Below are 21,289 nucleotides of genomic sequence, written 5' to 3' on the forward strand. Positions count from 1 at the left end.
CGAGACCCCAAATCAAACAATAGCACATTACAAAGTCTTTTATCTGTAAATTGTCCTTTCATTTTTGATAAAACGTCATCATTATATTTGATTATTTTTGTTTTTAAAGTTTCAAGAAATTGTTCTCTGTCAGCTTTGAATTTCAAAATATCATAAATCTAAATATAGAACATTCCAAAGTCACAATCTTCTATTGGAATGTTAAATTCTTTTAACCAATCCCTAAACTCTTTGGGATAACATTTATCTGCCAATATAGATTCCTTTGATTCCTTAATACATTTTCGAATATCAAGAGGGTGAAGTTTTCTTGCTGCATTTTCATGATCTTCAATTTATGCCTTTTTCTTTTCTTTTGCCACGATATCTTGATGCTTGGCAGTTCTGTGTCGTCTTATACCACCTTTTGTTTTACAAACTTTTCCACAAACATCACATTTGAAAATCTGTTGAATTGTAACTTCACTGAGCTAAAAGTTAAAATATAGGGAGAAATAAATAATCTAAGAATTTTGATTATATTTTAAACCTCTGTCAAGTTTGAAAAGGCGAATTTTAAGAGCCACAGAATTTAAAGGTTTATTCTGAATTTGTTTTGTTTTAAATGCCTTTTATCTAGAAAGGGTCTCAATTGCAATTGATACCCTTATTAGTGGCGTTTTCTAATTGATTATTGCCCTACAGCATAAATCAAACATGCCAAGAGGTAGCCTGGATATCCAAACTCAAAATTTTCCTCAACATACAAAGTTCTAAAATTATAGAGCTTGGTCTCCCTAGAAAATGAAAGTACAAACCAATGTTTCCAAAACTTTCGTAGCCAACCCAGGGCAGCAAAACAGAAATTAATAAAAAGCAACCTTGTAAGATCTAAAACCATATCAACATCGATATAGAGTTCGATACGGGCGGGGGCGGCTAGGGCGGCTAGGGCATCCAGGCAAAAATGAATCGATAGAGGCGGCTGGTCGGTGTGATTTTTACGAAACAAATCGTCAAATAAATACTTGCGCTTTTTGAAAAAATTGTGGAAAGTATAATAGTTTGGAACAAGTGATTTTATAGAACGATTCTGATTTCGATGTCTGTCATCTATGTCATCTTTGAGTGTTGTTCTATGTTTTCAAGTGTTTCAATAGTGTTTATTATCTTTGTTTCTAATAATGTTTCTCAGCATGTAGCCATATCTTTGACTTTCTGGGTTCAGTAAAACAGTAAACATTTCATCTGTTTCACATTTATTTTTAAGATGATAGGGAAGTATGTCTGTAATTACATGTATCATAATTTCACAGAGAAACATGAGCAGTAGAAAGTGAGAAAGCTTTGGGGAGATATGGATCAGAGAGTAATAATAGGGCAAAGTTTCGGTTAGTGTAAAACGCAGGTCACAGGTCACAGGTCGCAGGTCACAGGTCGCAGGTCACAGGTCAACAAAGTGCAGACCGGAAAAAAAAAAAGATCATAACATATACATAACATATACATAACATAACATCAATACATAGCGCATTAAATTACAAAAAAGTAATACATGCTATTTAGATATTATAAAATGACTATTGAATAGAATAACAACCTATTTTGACATAGTGACACTTACTTAAAAATAATGACAAAATCATAAAATATGATGCCTAGCAAGACAAAAGCACGAAAAATATTTATTATACAAACTGTGATGTGGATGGTGTGAATGGATATAAAATGGCACCAAACAGAAGCTTGCAAGGACCCTAAGAGAGTGGTTTTAGAAGGATGGAACTAATTAATTATTCAGTTATTATTTTAATGTCTTAATGACAATTTTTGACAAAAATATTAACAGAATCATAAAATATGATGCAAGAACAGACTATAAAACGAAAAATATTTATAATACAGAATGTGATGTAGATAGTGTGAATGGATATAAACGGCACCAATCAGAAGCTTGTGAGGTCCCTAAGAGAGTGGTTTTAGAAGGATGAAACTAATTAATTATTCAATTGTCATTTTAATGACTTAATGACAATTTTTGACAAAAATATTGACAGAATTACAAAATATCATGTCTTACAAGAGAAAAACACCAAAAATATTCAGCATGCCGAATGTGATGATAACAATATGGCTGGATATAAAATTACACCAATCAGAAGCTCGTGAGTTCTCTGAGAAGGTAGTTTTAGAGCGATTTGTTTTATTATATGTAACCATCATATAACATTACAAACATTACAATATGTAATATACCTGTTATACGTATAATATGGTTTCAAATATTTTCTGGTCTGCGTTATACACGGCGCAAACCGCGAAAGATCGATAAAAGCACATGGTTAAATTTTGATGTTTGAAATGGTTTTATATGGATGAAATTGCTTGAGAATTATGTTTTTGATAATTCTTTGTGTTTTCCAAACATTTTCATCTGCAATGACATTGATAAGAGTTAACCTGTCATCACTGACCTGTGACCTGTGACCTGTGACCTGCGTTTTACACTAACCGGCAAAGTTTTGATTTGGTTTATCACCAAGTTATTAATTAATCGTTTGTGAACAGTTAAACAAAATAGAGTAAAGCTTCACTTTTTAACTCAAAGGATGGGTGCAGAATAGTCTGTAAAACAGAAGTTTCTGATATTTTTTTCGTTTGCTGGTTGTACTTAGATGACTCAGTTAGATTTTTTTCAAGCTTGTTATTCATCTTAGCTAAACATCAAGTTGAAAAATTTTGATTTATTTATTTTTCATTCTAAATTTTAGGCAATCCTAACATAACAAAGACCCTGAGCATCCTGATTACATCCCTTCTATATGCAAACCCACTTTTTCAAACTGCCCCACAACGTCCACTCCTATTGCCGCCACTGACAAATTAGATAGATATGAACGAAAGCGAAGAAGATCAAAAGTACCAAAAATGAAAAGATTGATCAATGGAGGAGTCAGCAGAAAGCTTTTTTATATCATCCGAGACATTACTTATTGAACTAGACCATACGTATGCTAAAGTGGATGAATCAAACATTGATTTTGGTGTTGTAAATAAAACCCTAGGCTGTCAGACTGAATTTGAAAGTACTTAAACTTGAATTGATTATGTTGAGGAAAGAGATTTAGTTCTTCAGTCAAGATTAAAAAGTCTAGAGGAACAGGTAAGAAATGAAGTGTGAAAGTGAAATTTAAGTTAGACATACAGTATATACAATAATCAGTAGGTAACAGTTTCTTAAATAATTCTATATCATAAAATGAGACAAAATAAACAGATTATTACAAGCAAGATAATGAAGTTCTCCATAATTTAATGTACAACATTTCCTTTAAAAACTGCACAAAAATACCTGAAAATTTATAAATCATACTGAACTATTAAATTAAATTCAAAAATTTTAACCTTAACTTAAATCCCGACATGAAAGTAGCCGCCTATCCAGAGTTTTTAAAAGGTGCTCATCTTTGGATTTGCATGATCTCTAGCAACCTGGGCTACAATTCTCGCAGCGTGGATTTCCAAACCTTACAAATCTATCGTTGTTACTAAAAGAGGTAACGAGTGGTAACGAGTGGTAACGAGTGGTAACGATGTGGTAACGAGTGGTAACGAGGTGGTAACGAGGTGGTAACGAGTGGTAACGATGTGGTAACGAGGTAACGAGTGGTAACCAGTTGAAAACGGTGGCCCTAAGTCTCCAAATTTGAATTTCTCGATTCTGGTGGTTTTGCAACAGATGCTGATGGCTCTTGAGGTTCTGCAGCAGGACCTGGCAGATCTGGTGAATGTGCAGTAGGAATTGGAGATTTAGGCGTATGTTATAGTGGAGTTGATAGATCTGGTGAATGTGATGGTAAAGTTGGTTGTTTGGGTGAATGAAATGGTGGAATTGATGGTTCTGGTGAATATGAATCAAAGATTGATGGTTCTGGAGGTTCTGCATCAGGAGTTGGCGGTTCTGGGGAATGTGCATCAGGAGTTGGTGATTCTGGTGAATGTGCAGCAGGAGTTGGGGGTTCTGGTGAATGTGCAGCAGGAGTTGGTGCTTCTGGTGAATGTACAGCAGGAGTTGGTGCTTCTGGTGAATGTGCATCAGGAGTCGATGCTTCTGGTGAATGTACAGCAGGAGTTGGTGATTCAGGTGAATGTGCAGCAGGAGTTGGTGGTTTTGGTGAATGTACAGCAGGAGTTGGTGGTTCTGGTGAATGTACAGCAGGAGTTGGTGATTCTGGTGAATGTACAGCAGGAGTTGGTGCATCTGGTGAATGTACAGCAGGAGTTGGTGGTTCTGGTGAATGTAAAGCAGGAGTTGGTGATTCTGGTGAATGTACAGCAGGAGTTGGTGATTCTGGTGAATGTGCAGCAGGAGTTGGTGGTTCTGGTGAATGTACAGCAGGAGTTGGTGATTCTGGTGAATGTACAGCAGGAGTTGGTGCACCTGGTGAATGTACAGCAGGAGTTGGTGCACCTGGTGAATGTACAGCAGGAGTTGGTGGTTCTGGTGAATGTAAAGCAGGAGTTAGTGGTTCTGGTGAATGTACAGCAGGAGTTGGTGATTCTGGTGAATGCGCAGCAGGAGTTGGTGGTTCTGGTGAATGCAATGGTGGAGTTGGTGGTTCTGGTGAATGTACAGCAGGAGTTGGTGCACCTGGTGAATGTACAGCAGGAGTTGGTGGTTCTGGTGAATGTAAAGCAGGAGTTAGTGGTTCTGGTGAATGTACAGCAGGAGTTGGTGATTCTGGTGAATGCGCAGCAGGAGTTGGTGGTTCTGGTGAATGCAATGGTGGAGTTGGTGGTTCTGGTGAATGTAAAGCAGGAGTTGGTGGTTCTGGTGAATGTACAGCAGGAGTTGGTGATTCTGGTGAATGTGCAGCAGGAGTTGGTGGTTTTGGTGAATGTGCAGCAGGAGTTGGTGGTTCTGATGAATGCACTGGTGGAGTTAGTGGTTCTGGTGAATGTACAGCAGGAGTTGGTGGTTCTGGTGAATGTACAGCAGGAGTTGGTGGTTCTGGTGAATGTACAGCAGGAGTTTGTGCTTCTGGTGAATGCACAGCAGGAGTTGGTGGTTTTGCTGAATGTACAGCAGGAGTTGGTGTGGTTCTGGTGAATGTACAGCAGGAGTTGGTTATTTATGGTGAGTGCGCAGCAGGAGTTATTGTTTTTTCCTTCCTTCATTCATTCATCCATTTTATACATAAAATACGCCAATACGAAGAAAACAAATATAGTTATTCAAAGAAGTCGTTCTATTCTTTTAAATAATTAATGATTTTTTATCTTCAAGTTAAAAAAAAAGGATGCTTCGATAATTTGCACATTACATTTACAATTATACACCTCAGAACACCCCTTAATTTATGCTCCAGTGGAAGAAATAAACACAGTGCATTCAAATACAAAACTTTAGAAGCCACTGTGTTGGGTTAAATTGTTTTTTTTTCTAGATAGGTCAGAAACTTTTTTTGCTTTTTCGTCATTATTTGAGAATTTATTTGTTTTACCACTGGGATTGGGATTGAAACAGCATCCAATTTTTCAATGGTTTGACCATTTTGCCAAATGACGTCAATCAAATGGGACTTTGTTTTAGGAATATTTCCACTAGAGTGGGCGATGGGAAAGATTCTCGGTCAAATGGACAAAAGCGTATGAGATAACAAAGAAGTCATGCAGCGTCAGACAATTTTCGGAAAATTAACAAGGGGGCGTTTATTTGGAACCTAAGAGTAAGCTCAAAGTCTTCAATTAATAATGTACATTTACCAGAACCATTAACTTCACCATCACATTCTCCAGAACCATTAACTCCACCATTGCATTCACCAGATCCATCAACTCCTAATGCACATTCAACAGAATAATCAACTCCACCATCACATTCACCGTCCCCACCATCCCCACCATTGCATTCACGAGAATGACCATCCCCAACATTGCATTCACCAGATCCATCAACATCAGCATTATATTCACCAGAATCATCAACTCCACTATCCCATTCACCAGAACCACCAACTCCTGCTGTACATTCACCAGAAGCATCGACTCCTGATGCACATTCACCAAAATCACCAACTCCACCATTGGATTCAACAGAACCACCAACTCCTGCTGCACATTCACCAGAAGCACCAACTCCTGCTGTACATTCACCAGAAGCACCAACTCCTGCTGTACATTCACCAGAACCACCAACTCCTGCTGTACATTCACCAGAACCACCAACTCCTGATGTACATTCACCAGAACCACCAACTCCACCAATGCATTCATCAGAACCACCAACTCCTGCTGCACATTCACCAGAACCACCAACTCCTGCTGTACATTCACCAGAAGCATCGACTCCTGATGCACATTCACCAAAATCACCAACTCCACCATTGGATTCAACAGAACCACCAACTCCTGCTGCACATTCACCAGAAGCACCAACTCCTGCTGTACATTCACCAGAAGCACCAACTCCTGCTGTACATTCACCAGAACCACCAACTCCTGCTGTACATTCACCAGAAGCACCAACTCCTGCTGTACATTCACCAGAACCACCAACTCCTGCTGTACATTCACCAGAACCACCAACTCCTGATGTACATTCACCAGAACCACCAACTCCACCAATGCATTCATCAGAGCCACCAACTCCTGCTGCACATTCACCAGAAGCACCAACTCCTGCTGTACATTCACCAGAACCACCAACTCCTGCTGTACATTCACCAGAACCACCAACTCCTGCTGTACATTCACCAGCACCACCAACTCCACCAATGCATTCATCAGAACCACCAACTCCTGCTGCACATTCACCAGAACCACCAACTCCCGCTGCACATTCACCAGAATCACCCACTCCTGGTGCACATTCCCCAGAATCGCCAACTCCTGATGCAGAACCTCCAGAACCATCAATCTTTGATTCACCTTCACCAGAACCATCAATTCCACCATTTCATTCACCCAAACAACCAACTTTACCATCACATTCACCAGATCCATCAACTCCACTATAACATACGCCTAAATCTCCAATTCCTACTGCACATTCACCAGATCTGCCAGGTCCTGCTGCAGAACCTCAAGAGCCATCAGCATCTGTTGCAAAACCACCAGAATCGAGAAATTCAAATTTGGAGACTTAGGGCCACCGTTTTCAACTGGTTACCACTCGTTACCTCGTTACCACATCGTTACCACTCGTTACCACCTCGTTACCACTCGTTACCACATCGTTACCAGTCGTTACCACTCGTTACCACTCGTTACCTCTTTTAGTAACAACGAAATCTATGTGTTCAGTTCTTTTATCTATTTTAAAGAAAATGTTGTCAACAGCTGGCTCTAACTCCAAAAAAAGATACAATTCTCAATTTATTTTTCAATTTTATTTTCAGGTTCTTTTTTCAAAATACGACCGGCAATGGTTATGATATCACCGGATATTTCACTGGGCTCCATTGGGCCACTTTTGAGTATCTATCAAAATTTATTGTTTCATTTTTAAAACTTTGCGTTTGCGACTTTCTTTTCATCTGGGTAAGTCAAAACAATGACATAATACATTAACATGAGAAATCTATCATGAAATATTATCTACATTTAAAAATATGTATAACGGCTCTGAAATAAATTAACACAATAAAAACTAAAAAAAATAATAAAATATATTAACTTTGAAAATCTCTTGCTTAGTAAAATACCAATAACATTAAAATGCAAACTTTATGACAATAAATAATGAGAAAAATTTACAGGAAAATTAAAATCCGCAGCCAAATTTTTAGAGTCAACTAAACCTAATTTGCATTATTCATTTGATTTTTTATTACCCATAATAAGCTCGAAAAATAAAATGACATTGTTTTTATAAATAAAAACAACACACCAACACAAGAGTAACATGAATTTTAAGGTGTAAAAAACAAAATAATAGTATTCTCTACTTTTCTAAAAATATCAATAAATAGGCATACAAAAACTATGCAAATGTTTAAATCAAGGAAGATTTTAAATGACAATAAAAAATTGCATTCAAATTCTTAGAGTTATCTTCTATCAGCCCGAATCATTATTTTTGGAAATAAGAAAAATTCATTTCTTGAAATAGAAACAACACCGACAAAAGAGCAACTTAAGTTGGTAAGAAATAAGAAATTACTAGACTTTTTTAAATCTCAATATATAAAAACGATATTTTCTAAATAAAATAACTAAAAGATTTTAATAAAAGATTTGTCATTATCACGTTTAAGTGAAGATATTTAAAACCAAAAGCTTAAATTCACTATTTTGAAAATATTTCTTCCCATTGAAAGCTAAATTTTCGAAAAGAAAAATCTCCTTTTGTAACTTATAGAATCGCCTTGGTATTGTACCATCGAGCACTCTAAATAGTCGAATTCCACCACATTTATTGATTGATGATTTGTAACTTATATCAACATTATAGTGTGATTTCTTGCACATGAAAATTTGTACATGAAAATTTGTACATGAAAATTTGTACATAAAAAAATCATAAATTCACTGAATGTAAAATATCATAATTAAGGTCTAAAAAAATGCTAAAATGTCTATGTATGGTACAAAAATAATTAAAACAAAAAATTCATAATAACCTTTACCATATAAATAGCAGAAAAACATGGACATTAATGCTCCCTAATTATCGGACTTTTTGAAATTGTATAAAGAATCATTCTGTACATCCCAGTCTCATACATGTTCCTTGATCCAAGGAACCATTTTTTTAAGATTCTTGAACCTGTTTTGTTAAAGTTTTTAAATTGGGTCGATTCGAACATTTCATTTTTGTGTGTGCTTGAGTGGTGTCCAGACGATTGTAAGACATCTACATTCTGGAGCATCGAATCACAAATTTCTCTGATGCCTTGGTATGCTTTCAAAATCTTGTAAACATTGGCATCAGAAGATTCATTTTGTGCTTGGTTAGTTTCATTATTTTCGTCTACATCTCCTTCCTTCTTAATTGAGCCTATCAATGTTCTATAATGAAAATTGAAATAATGCTATGTATGTCTATCTACACAATTTTTTTATGAGAAACCCTAATTTTTGGCTCAGGGCTAGAATTGCTACGCAACCCCCAAAGCTTTGAATTTTTACCTCACTTTATGCACAAAATACGTAAAGTTGGCTAACAGAATGTCTTTGTTAGACATTTTGATGCCAAATTATGCAAAAAATGCCTGATTTTCAGCTCACACTCAGTTTCAGGGATGTGGTTGCTAAGCCAAATTGCTTAATTTTTTGGCCATTTTCAGGGCTGGAGCCTTAGCAATTTGGTTGCATAAAGACAAAAATGTGTAATTCATCTTTATTTAGTGTGCAAATTTATCTCCTAAAGGCTCAAAAGATGTTTGTTAAATCTTTGAATATTACTTTCACCTGTAAAATCTCCTTGTATATAATAAGAAAGGAAATATTACAAGCTTACCTGAAGCTTACCATCAAGATTCGACAATTGAGCCAACGTTTCTTGACACTAGGATCTTGTATGTGTTCAGGTATGCAATCATTATTCACACATTCATGTTTTCTTGCTTCATGAAAGCACTTACAACCAGAGCTTCTAGCTGCATTATGAAAAATTCTTTGATTTGCTCATACCGTTGTTTGATGTCGCCAAGTGCTCTAGGATTACCAGATCGAACAGTGTTACACTTGTAACCGGATAGATGCATTTTAATCACCGACTGAAATAAAATTTAATGGTATGTGTTATTGAAAGCAATAGTAAATATCATGATAATACCTCCTGCCCTAAGTACTCTTTTTTCTGAATCTGTGGAAAATTATTTTCATTGCAGAATAACTCCCTAATTGACAAGCAAATTGAGCAGCCAAGAGTTGGAATAAGAATGTTACAAGTTAAAAATATCACACAATTATAGAAATCTTTTTTACCACGCTAAAAACTTTAAAAAATAGTTCTGTTTCTTACATCATAAGCAGTCCTAATACAATGCCAATCTTCAAATTTGGCAAACAAGGCTTCGCGTCTCTGTTCCTTTGTTCTGCCATTAAGTATCGCCTTCAGAATGTTTCTAGCTCTTTCCTCAGACACCTTTAGTTTTTGCTCCATATGGAGTCGTGAAAAAAAATTTTCCAAGCTACTTTCACTTTCTCTCCCCAAAATGACAACAATATAGTTCATCATTTTCGTCCAATCAATTTACCGATTTTACTCACGTGATATTGTTTTTACGCATCCAGGCTTCCACGCAGATTTGAAAAGATTGGCTGATAAAAGTATTCAGCTCATCATATGCCGTAGCAATGGTGATCTGTTATGAGATTAGTTTGAACCACGAAGCTAGATAAAAGACAAGAAGGAAGACAAAAATAGTCAAATCTTTCTATAAACTCAGCAAAAAAAATTGAAAGCAAAGTATTTATACCTTCATATAATTGATTTCTTCAATTATCTCCTCGTTCCTGTCAAAAAAACCAGAATCAAGGAGGACAAGTATGTTCTCCAATCCAATTTCTTCATTGTTGTTAAATGGACATGGATTACTTGCTCCATCACCAGTGTCCATCATGACGTATATAGTTTGTCTTTTTAGTCAATTCTTTTTAAATTTAACTAAAAGAAATCAACATAGATGTGTTATTCCTTCAAGAGAAAGAAAAATATATAAAGAAGCCATATAACAAATAAATAAAACTAACAGACATGCATGCACTGAATGAATCACTTTTCCTCTTGCAAATACACCCCTGGCGAACTTCACTGAAAAAAATTGATTCAAATGCACAACAAGTGTTTTAAATATCGTATTATTCAAAAATATCTCCATAATCTAAGTTCTAAGCAAAAAGATTGGGTAGAATCTAAAACCTGTAACACTTCTGCCGTAAAATTTCCGCCATTTTTGTTTGTTTATGAAGGTTCGGAAGTCTGGACCCGAGTATCTCAACATCGAGAGCCGGAAAACAATAGCGCTATTGTTCGCTTCCTAACTATGGAATTTGAGGATTGAAGCCAACGATCTAATACTGGATAACGCCCTAATCACGCCTTAGGAAGAAAGCTTAATCCACAACCAATGACTAAACTTCGATTTCATTTATTTTAACTTATTATTTCTTCTCGTACATGGGGTTTTTTGATATATTACTGAAGAACTCCGAACAAGAACTCCTGAAATATCTTTGTTTTCATCAACTCTCTAAAATATTAGTAGTAAAATATTAGTTGCCGCGTCCGCGTCCTCCTCGTCCACGGGGTGTATAACTACCTCTACCTGAAATGAAAGTAAGAAATTGAGGATTACCGGATGTTGAAGGGCTAAGGAGGGCGGGCAGTATTAGATCGTTGGCTTCGATTTTAGTTATTAAATCGGGATTGCACTGCGGGCCCTTCGGGCCCTTGCACAATCCTCAATTTCATAGCATAAAATCTCCGCCCGATCCAATACTGGATAACGCCCTAATCAGGCCTTGAGTCTGAAAGCTATACTCCACGACCTCTGTTTAAAGCGCTTGGAGAATACTAGATAGAAATTCATCATTATCCTCCTCCATAATCATGTCTTTTTTATACCACTTTTCAAATGTTGTCGAGTCTGACCAATGAGCCCGTCTTAAAATTTCTTTAATCATCATCATTTGTGATGTTGTTTTGAGGGGCGTCGTAATCTATTTAGACTACCTTTGCCCATTGTGGATTTGGTTTAAACATCTTAGTTCCTACATTCAGCTTACTGAGGATTAAGGGATTTATGCCTAAAAAGAAGAGATTATGCCTAAAAAAGGAAGAATTAGTATAAAGTAACAAGGTGCTAAGCATGTATAAAAAAGATTATATCCAAAAGTATTAAAGAGGTAACAATTGAGTGTTTTATAATAAAAGCGGATTTCAGAAGGTCGTGAAGAGAGCTTGGATATAAAGATAAATAATTTAAAATAAAAGACTATTGGCTATTATAAAAAGATAACATAAGGGTTAAAAAGAATATGGTTTGTATTACTAAAACGTAATATATGTGCTCGGTGCGTGTGTAGTGGGATATGAGCCTACAGGCAACTGTTTAAAAATTTTTTAAAAATTCTAAAAATGGATCGTTGTTATTACTGACAACTGTTTGTTTTAATTAAAGTATTGTAATAAAGAGAAAGGTTTTTTATTCGAAGTAAAGCTGACATAATGGAATCCTAGTAGGACCTGTCTGTATTCTGATTACAAAGATATAAATATTTTATTTGTGTGAATGAAAATTAAACTAAAAAGGAATTATTTTTTGAGTGATATGTATATGTGTATTATAAATATAAATAGAAAAGAAAATTGTTAATGAACAAACTAAAAATGTAATATATATTAAAATGAGACAAGTTTTTCATAAAGTGTCTTTTTTTCTGCATTTGGCCTATTTAAAAAGTTATAATTATTGAGTGGGTGATGTTGTATACCATTCCTAGCAAGTAGCCAATTTTTAGAAAGTCGTTTTATCCTATCCTCCAAAGAAGTAACTCTTGCTTCTCTATATAATTCAGTTATCCTAGTCCATCTAGGTTTCCCTAAAATAATTCTTAGTGCCCTATTTTGTATTTTTTCCATATTGTACATCTGAGCATTGGAAATAGAAAGTAAACAAATATGGGAATATTCTAACCTTGATCTCAAAAGGCTTTTGTATATTTATATATATATTTGTATATATATTTATTTTTGGACATGTGGTACTGATTTTTTAATGTTTGAAGAAAATTTAAAAGATGGTATGATTTATCAATCTTGTTTGTTATATAGGACACCAAATTTAGTTCCTTGTCGAGTTGGAGACCTAGGAATTTGATCTTATTATCTTTTTTGATTGAAAAGGGTGTGACCAACAATTTTATTTTTATTTTCATAATATATTTCGGGAGATTCTTCCCATCATCAGATTTAATATCTAAAAACAAATATAAAAACAGTTTAAAAACAGTAGAAAATTCAAAACATATACAACTTCGTAAAAAGCATCCTCATACAACAACCTTCCCATAAATACTAAAAACATGTTTAAAAAATCGAGAAATCAAAAAATTAGAAACCAATACATAAAGCGAAACGAAAAATTAAAAATGAATAAAGAACAATTATATTTTTAGCACTAACGTGCGGCTTTTGTATTCGTCCTTTGTGTTCAATTCAGGTTTTAAGTCTTTAATAAACAAAGCTTCCAGTGTCATTAAGTGTTGTTCATTCTTTGATGACATACCAATTATAGAGACATCCTCAAGGGATATCTCTCTACCACAATCAATGAAATGTTTTCCCACTTGACTCCTTGTGTGCTCCTTAAAGCGTGTAATCAGATGACGAACGGTTTGTCCGACATAGCGCGAGTTACATCGCGGACATTTAAAGAGATAAACTACACTGCTTCGTAGATGCTTTTCGACCTTAGGTTTTAATGAAGGTAGGATCGTTTTTAACTTGCGTGTGGTGAAAACAACTTTGCATGGTGTATCTTTTTTGAGTCTCACATTTCTAACCCAAATTGACATTTTACTCGTACCGAAATTCACATGTTTGGTTTTATCCATATTGACTACTAGCCCCCATTTATGTAAGTTCAATATACTCGTCTAAATTTCAAAAAAGGATAGGTGAAAGACAGGAGCCCTGAGGTACTCCTGCTTTCAAAGAAAAAATGTTTGATTTAAAGTGAGAGTATTTAATATAAGCCTTCCTGTCTTTAAGGTAACTATGTAGGATGTTTAGGAGGTATTTTGGGATACCTAAAGAGTTTAGTTTAAAAAGAAGAGAATGTTTGACTTTGTCAAAAGCCTTCTCAAAATCCACAAAGACTGCATGCATTCTTTCACCCTTGATTTTTGCTTCTTGATAGTCGTTGAGTAAAAGGAAAAGATTATCTACTGTACTTCTTTTAGCTCTAAAGCCAGACTGCTCCTTGTTTTAAAATGTTGTTATTTTCAGCCCAATTATATATTTCTTTCTGCAAGGATTTTCTCAAGATCTTACCAATAGTAGGAAGAAGGCTAATTGGCCTATGTTCTGAGATCTTGTTTGTGTTCACTACTTTGGGGACCATCGAGATTTTTGCAGTTTTTAATGAATCTGGGAAGATGGAATTATTCAACCAGTCATTAAAAAGAGAAGTAAGTGGTGATATAAGGAGAGGAGAGAGTGTGGAAGGAAGTTTATTTTGTATGGCATCATGGCCAGGTGCTTTGTGGACTTTGAGGGACTTTAGAACATTGTCAACCTCTTGATGTGTTATTTTTTCTTCGACTTCAAATCTAGTCAAGAGAGGATCAAACATGTGATAGATAGAAAAACGTTCTCTTCTATGAAAATGAGTGTTCTCAAACCAGTGGTCGACAATATTCTTATGCCTTCTGTCAGAGGGAATATTTGGTTGGAAAATTTTTTCTTGTCTTTCTCTAAAGGAATTAGCTATGTCTTGTTTATCTTTCACCTTAGAGCCATCTTCTTTGACAAAAACTTTATCTTTATGGTGTGTGTTGCATTTTTGTTTCTCTAACATTAATTCTTTTCTTCATGAGCTCGAATCTTGCATCATCGCTATCTGTTATTTGTTGTTTGATCTGTCTGCTTAATTCTGTTTTTCTGCTTCTCAAAAATATGTTATTTTCATTTTTTCTTAACAGATTGATTATACTTCTTCTTTCTTTTATCAATTTTCTGGTTTCAATAGACATACCCTGGTTGAGGCCCCCCCAGCGGACCCAAATTTCACGCATTCACGCAAAATTTTTTCGCAATTCACGCATTCACACAAGTTTTTCTCGAAACTCACGCAAACCCAATCTTTTTGGAAATCGGGGAAATTTTCGGAACAAATCGGGGAAAATGTCAAACATAGAGGTCTTGCACATTTCGCTAAGTTATGTAATTTACGTAATTTCCGCCATTATAAAGTAAAACGTTCGATTTGCATAAAAAAGTATGACAAGGCTGTACTCGAGATATTATTCGACCGGATCTGGTCATGCACTTGAGAAAAACTTAACTCAGTAGTGATTTTTTCCTGTAGACCTGACTATAAAACACCGTGTTTGGTAGCGTCATAAGAAGCCCCCAAATAGAAAGCGTTACGTAATTTTTCAACTTTAATCACATGCCATCACGCAAAATGTTTGATTCTTCTAACTTGTCACGATCGTTCGGAAAAGGTGAAGCTTCCGCAGCTAACGTATCGCGATAGTAAGTGAAAAGATATGCGCCGCAGGCGAATTTTTGAACAAAAAAAAGCTTAAACATAATCAAAAATAGATCAAACAAACTCGAGTATGACACCATGATGCTTAGCTCAGGGGTAAGGAGGCACAACCATGGTTTACGCAGAGAGGAAATTTTTGCATTTCTGCCACTCGCGTTCGGCTAAAAATGCTCTCTTTAACACCATTGAAAAAGAATGTAGTCTAAATTCGTTAGAGGCAAGGTACAATCGCTTGATAGTTTGTAAAATGAGGTAAAAGAATGAACATTTGTTAAGAGAAAGGTTTTAATCAGGGCTCGCGAATTAATTTCCTAACGTGGAGGGCCGAAAACATCGTGACTAAGGAGGCGCAACAATGTTTTGCGCCGACAGGAGAAAATTTCTATTTTAACCCTCTGATGTGCTTAAATACGACTCCATTTCAGACTAATTTTGCCAAGAAATCAGGTTATCGAAAGTCTACATCATGGGTAAAAATTTCTTTGAAATAAGTTTCTTTTTATTTGCAAAAACGTGGCGAAGTCATGGCCGCCTCCTGCCCCCAGTGACTCTGGCCCTGGCCCTGGCCCTATCCCTGGATCATTCATCATGCATATCCATGGTTTTATCTTAAACAAACACGGGGGGAAATTAGAGTTATTTAAGATTCGAGGGCCAATACATGTTTGGCCCGAGCGAAAAAATCTGGAAATTTAAGGTGTCTAGATTGCTAGAAAGCGCATCTAAATCATGAATCGTTTTATAAAATAGAGAATTTGAAAGTTGCTGATTTGTTTGTACACCTTCACCTGGCATCCCTAGAATTTGGAATAGTAGCGCACCTTGGGGTTTTCTACAAACTGTGAAAAGGAAAAATTCACGCGTTCACGCAAAAAACAGGGCAGATTCACGCATTCACGCAATAGAAATATGGATTTTCACGTTCACGCAAGTTTTTTCAATTCACGCATTTACGCAATTTTTTTTCGATTTTCACGCATTCACGCAACCAAAAAAGCCCATTCACGCATTCACGCAAACCGCTGGGGGCCCCCTGGTTTTTACTTGGTATCAACTTAGTTGGCACATGTTTATCTATGTCTTGAAGAATGGAGACCAGTTTGTTTGTTTTTTCTTCGACATTCTTTATTCCAAAAGTTTTGTCACAAGAAAATTGATTTATGATCCTAGCAGCAGTCTCAAGGTTAAGTTTATGGTAGAGTTTAACAAACTTTGATTTTTTAGGTGCTGTAGGATCAAAGAAAGAAAAAGAGACAGGTAGATGGTCACAACCAATGGATTTAAGCGAAGTAATACGCTCAATTTGAAAGAATCTAATAGGAGATGTTATAACTTGTTGTATAACTTCTTTAAATTCACATTTTTGGACCTACCTCCGGGTGCCCCGGTGGAGGTTCTATAAATTAACCCATGTCCGTCCGTTCGTTCGTCCGTCCGTCCGTCCGTCTGTTACCAGCTTTTCTCAGGATTGGCTCATTATTTTTTTCTGATTTTTTGCGCAATGATGCAAAATGGCAATGCCCAGAACGTGACGGAGCCCGATTTTTGAGAAAAAATTTATTTGGGCAAATTTGGGCAAAAAACTACCTAAAAATAGGGTTTTTTAGACTTTGTGCAAAATCCTGTCATTACTTTTTTCTGATTTTTTGTACAAAGATGGAGGGCAAGATTCTCTAAAGAATGGCTGAAGTGGTTTTTCCCGGAAAATTCTTATTCGCCTTAAAAAACGGATTTTCGTATTTTGGGGGAAATTCCCTTTAACCAAATAAGAAAATATAGCTTTTCTCAATGTTGACTCGTTATTTTTTTCTGATTTTTTGCACAATGATGCAAAATAGCAATGCCTAAAATGTGACGGAGCCCGATTTTCAAAAAAAATTATATTTGGGCAAATTTGGGCCAAAAACTGCCTAAAAATAGGGTTTTTTGGACTTTGTGCAAAATTCTGTCATTACTTTTTTCTGATTTTTTGTACAAAGATGGAGGGCAAGATTCTCTAAAGAATGGCTGAAGTGGTTTTTCCCGGAAAATTCTTATTCGCCTTAAAAAACGGATTTTCATATTTTGGGGAAATTCCCTTTAACCAAATAAGAAAATATAGCTTTTCTCAAAGTTGACTCATTATTTTTTTCTGATTTTTTGCACAATGATGCAAAATGGCAATACCTAAAATGTGACGGAGCCCGATTTTCGAAAAAAAATATATTTGGGCAAATTTGGGCCAAAAACTACCTAAAAATAGGGTTTTTTGGACTTTGTGCAAAATCCTGTCATTACTTTTTTCTGATTTTTTGTACAAAGATGGAGGGCAAGATTCTTTAAAGAATGGCTGAAGTGTTTTTCCTGGAAAATTCTTATTCGCCTTAAAAGACGGATTTTCGTATTTTGGGGAAATTCCCTTTAACCAAATAAGAAAATATAGCTTTTCTCAATGTTGACTCATAATTTTTTTCTGATTTTTTGCACAATTATGCAAAATGACAATGCCCAAAATGTGACGGAGCCAGATTTTTAAGGAAAATTTTTTTGGGCAAATTTGGGCCAAAAACAGCTTAAAAGGTTTTTTGGGTCTGAATGGTTTAAGTGATTTTCGTATTTGGGGACATTCCTTTTTACCATTTTACATTATTCAACACACAAGCTTTATTTTTCCATTCTGAATTTTTGTACAATTATTGTCACTTTTTTCTTATTTTCATCTGATGTTAATCATTAGGTAGGTCCATTCAGCATGTTGCTTGTTTGGTTTTAAAGTTTGGTGGCATCACATATGTTTCAAAGTTGTTATCATCGTACAATTTCCTAAAAGTAGTACCTCTATGATTGTCTTTTATACTGCCCCAAGAATGGTGTTTAGAATTTAGGTCTCCGACTATGATTGTATTTGGAAGAAAGAGAAGTTTTAAAACTTCAGCATCTGCTGTAAAAGTAGGTGGAAAATAGCAACAACAGAGATGAAAAGATTTTGACATATTTAGCGAGTCAGGAAAAAATTTAATTAAAAGCATTTCGTATTTCCCTATTTGTTATTTCCTTGTCTCATCATGTGCAATATCCTCTCTAATTAGGATGGCTGTCCCTCCTCCATAAGATTTTAAAGTTCTTCTATTCTTTCTATTGTTCATGATAGCTGTGTAGTGTTTGATTTTGATGGTCTCTTTGTTAATTAACTTTGTTTCGTTCAAACAAACTATGTCAGGTTTTTCTTAAGCTAAGAGAGTTTGTAGATCTTGTTTTTTAGATTTAAATCCGTTAAGGTTTAATTGGATTATTTTTAAGCTCATCCTTTTGGAGATAGGGACACCGGTGGTTCTTCAAGAATTAAAGAGGTATTTCTGAGTTCATCTAAGGAATTCAGGAAGTTTTCTTTATCAAATTTATTATGGTGTCTCTTCATGATGGATTAAAGATGAAAGCAAATGTCAATGTGTGTAGTCATTTTCTGTTGCTCAATAGCATAGCAAGCTTCAATAAGAATTAAAGATAAAGTTTCGATGTCAACAGATTTTTCAGATAGTGAGAGAATTTCTGAAGAAAGTTCAGAAGAGAGATGTTCTTTGGTTACATAGTTATCTTTGACTTCAGATAAAGTATGGCAAATGATTTTATTTTGTTTTTCTAAATTGTCGATTCTGGATGTAATAGAAGAGAGACTGTTACTGATTTTGCTAATGGTTTTCTCTAAAATGTTGACGTTTGTAAAAAGGGTTTTGGTGTTATCAGAGATTGTTCCTAGCAGAGTAGAAATTTCAGTGACTTGTGATTTTATTGAGTCCATTCCTTCAGTACAGGTTTTTACACTGGTTTGCAGGTGACAGATTCTTGACTAAAGTTTGCAACTTGTGCATATGTTTTTTCAAGTTGGCTGTATGAATTTTTTACTTCTTTAACAGAATTATTGATTGCAGATATCTTAGAAGACTTTTGTCTGTCACTACGTGTGACAGTAGCTTTTTCAAGTAAATTTTTATAAACACTACATCCTCTATAAAAAGACGAATGGTTTTTTCCACAGTTCACACAACATTTCTGATTACACTTCCTTCTACAGTTTTCTTTACCACACCGACTACATAGAGGATTTTTGGTTTTACAGATGGGTTGAACATGACCAAATTTTAAGCATTTTTTACATTGGATAATGTAGTTTTCAATAGGATCATATTTCCTGACAAAGTGTTTACTAACAGAATTGTTAGCCTTTATGCTAAGAGGAAAGTCGTCTTCTATATCACCTTTTAACACTTCAAAAACAACAAGATTTCCTTCTCTTCTGAGATTGTATACTTTGTTAACATAGTATTCCAAGTGGTCAAAAACAAGTTGGAGGCTGACAGGTGGACCAGATTCTGGTTCTTTTGCTAGTTTATTTATGCAATAACTATCCAGAAGATTTGATTTTTTGTCGATAGAAATTGATTTAATTTTTTCACTCCAATTGTCTTTGTCCAAAAGGAATTCTATTTCACTAATGTCTATTTCACAAATAAGAGTAGAGGTTTTTGTATGTGCTTCATTAGCAGAAAGGAAAGAAAAATTTTTGACGTGGGAGTTTAATTCCACTATAAGGTTTTTCAAAATTGTGTTCATGGAGAATGACTTTGATCTTTTTCTTCTTTGGTGGTTCTTGAAGAATAAGTGGATTGGGTTTAGATCTATTCGTTTCAAAGCCAGATTCCAGAACAACATTTTCATCAGAAGAGTCAGCAGGTTTTTCTTTGGTGTTTTTAGAAGAGGAAGAGGTGGAAGATGATTGTGAGTTTGAACGAGGTTTTTTAATTCTAGAAATACCAAAGTGGACTTTTTGTTTTTTCTGAGTAATGAAGTCAGTTCTTAGATCTTCAATGCTCTGACTTACATCTTCTAGAGGTGATGTAGGTGTTCCAACCGGAGTGAAATTCCATACGGAGTTGAACTCCGAATAGCCCCGTGGAACCGGAGTAAGACATCGTATAGTCTTTTGTTCAACTCCGGTTAGTAATAGTGACTCCATCGCAGATGGTAATAAGAAAACGAAAGTAACACAAGTCCACGAAGATATATTGCAGCAAGGATATCCAACAACTCCTGATCGTCTGAGAATGATAAAAAATGGAATTAGCTGTCCCTTTTACACGAATGAAAAAGGTATAGTATTGATTTAATTAAGGGATAAATTTGTCATCTTTTGCTTCATTTCATTTGGTGCCACTTGGCTATATAATAATTCCATTTTAAAAGGTCAAGTGTGACTGATAGGAACATATTTCTGGAGATGTCAAGAGGTTTTCAAGGAGCTTAATGCACTTTGTAATACCTGCTGACGCACTTTGTAATAGAAATTGACTCTTTTGTTATAGTAGTTAAGAGGTCTCTGCATTGAATTGCTTTACATGGGCGTGGGAGAGAAAGGAATAATAAAGAGGGGAAAATTGTCCCCTCCCTGCCCACTAACTGCAATTAACGATTAATTGCACTCCTCTCGCTTAATAAACTGACGATTATGAGAACCAAGCGATATCCAATTCATTTACACAATGCCAGGGGAGCCCATAATTTGATATAATCAATTATTACAAACGATCTTTTTTCCAGCCTATGGTTGTACGTCTGATTGAGGAGAATTGAATGATATTGGACAAACCCCTGACAAACCTCTGGATACAAACTATGAAGAGTATAAAAGAGACTTGGGTGGAAAACAGTTGTTAAGATAAGGAAAGTTGTTCCTGGCGGGAGTCTTGGTTTCATGTTCCTGGTACTAACAATCCAGCCGATGCTCCTACTAGACCTGTTGAGGATTTTGTTGCTCTTTTTCAAGATAAGTGGCTTTCTGGCCCTTCCTTTCTTTTTAACCTTGACATTGACTATGACAAAGGACGTGACAGTGAAAACGAAACACCAAACGACACACAAGTACAAAGTAGACGTACTGAGACGTAGTGACACTAACGTTTTAACTGTGACTTCAAATAAGAAAGTTACTCTGCGTGATGTAATCGATTTCTCTCGTCATGGATCATTACGTAAGCTTGTCAATGTTGTATATAGCTTTCGTTCTTTGTTTCAAACATTGGAAAAAGAACATTGCAAGGGTGATTACA

At 35.5% G+C, this 21,289-nt stretch overlaps 1 long non-coding RNA gene across 1 annotated transcript in view; it reads right to left on the reverse strand.

The window, feature by feature from the left end:
- Positions 1–11,207: 11,207 nt before the first annotated feature.
- LOC136813534 (uncharacterized) overlaps positions 11,208–21,289 on the reverse strand; it is a 32,356-nt gene continuing 22,274 nt past the window's right edge. The window contains exon 3 of the long non-coding RNA XR_010847489.1: positions 11,208–11,255. This is a non-coding gene — a long non-coding RNA (uncharacterized lncRNA). The remainder of the gene's footprint in view (positions 11,256–21,289) is intronic.

This window comes from Clytia hemisphaerica, unplaced genomic scaffold, assembly GCF_902728285.1.
Source record: "Clytia hemisphaerica strain Z4C2 unplaced genomic scaffold, Clytia hemisphaerica genome assembly, whole genome shotgun sequence".
NCBI classification, from domain to species: Eukaryota; Metazoa; Cnidaria; class Hydrozoa; order Leptothecata; family Clytiidae; genus Clytia; species Clytia hemisphaerica.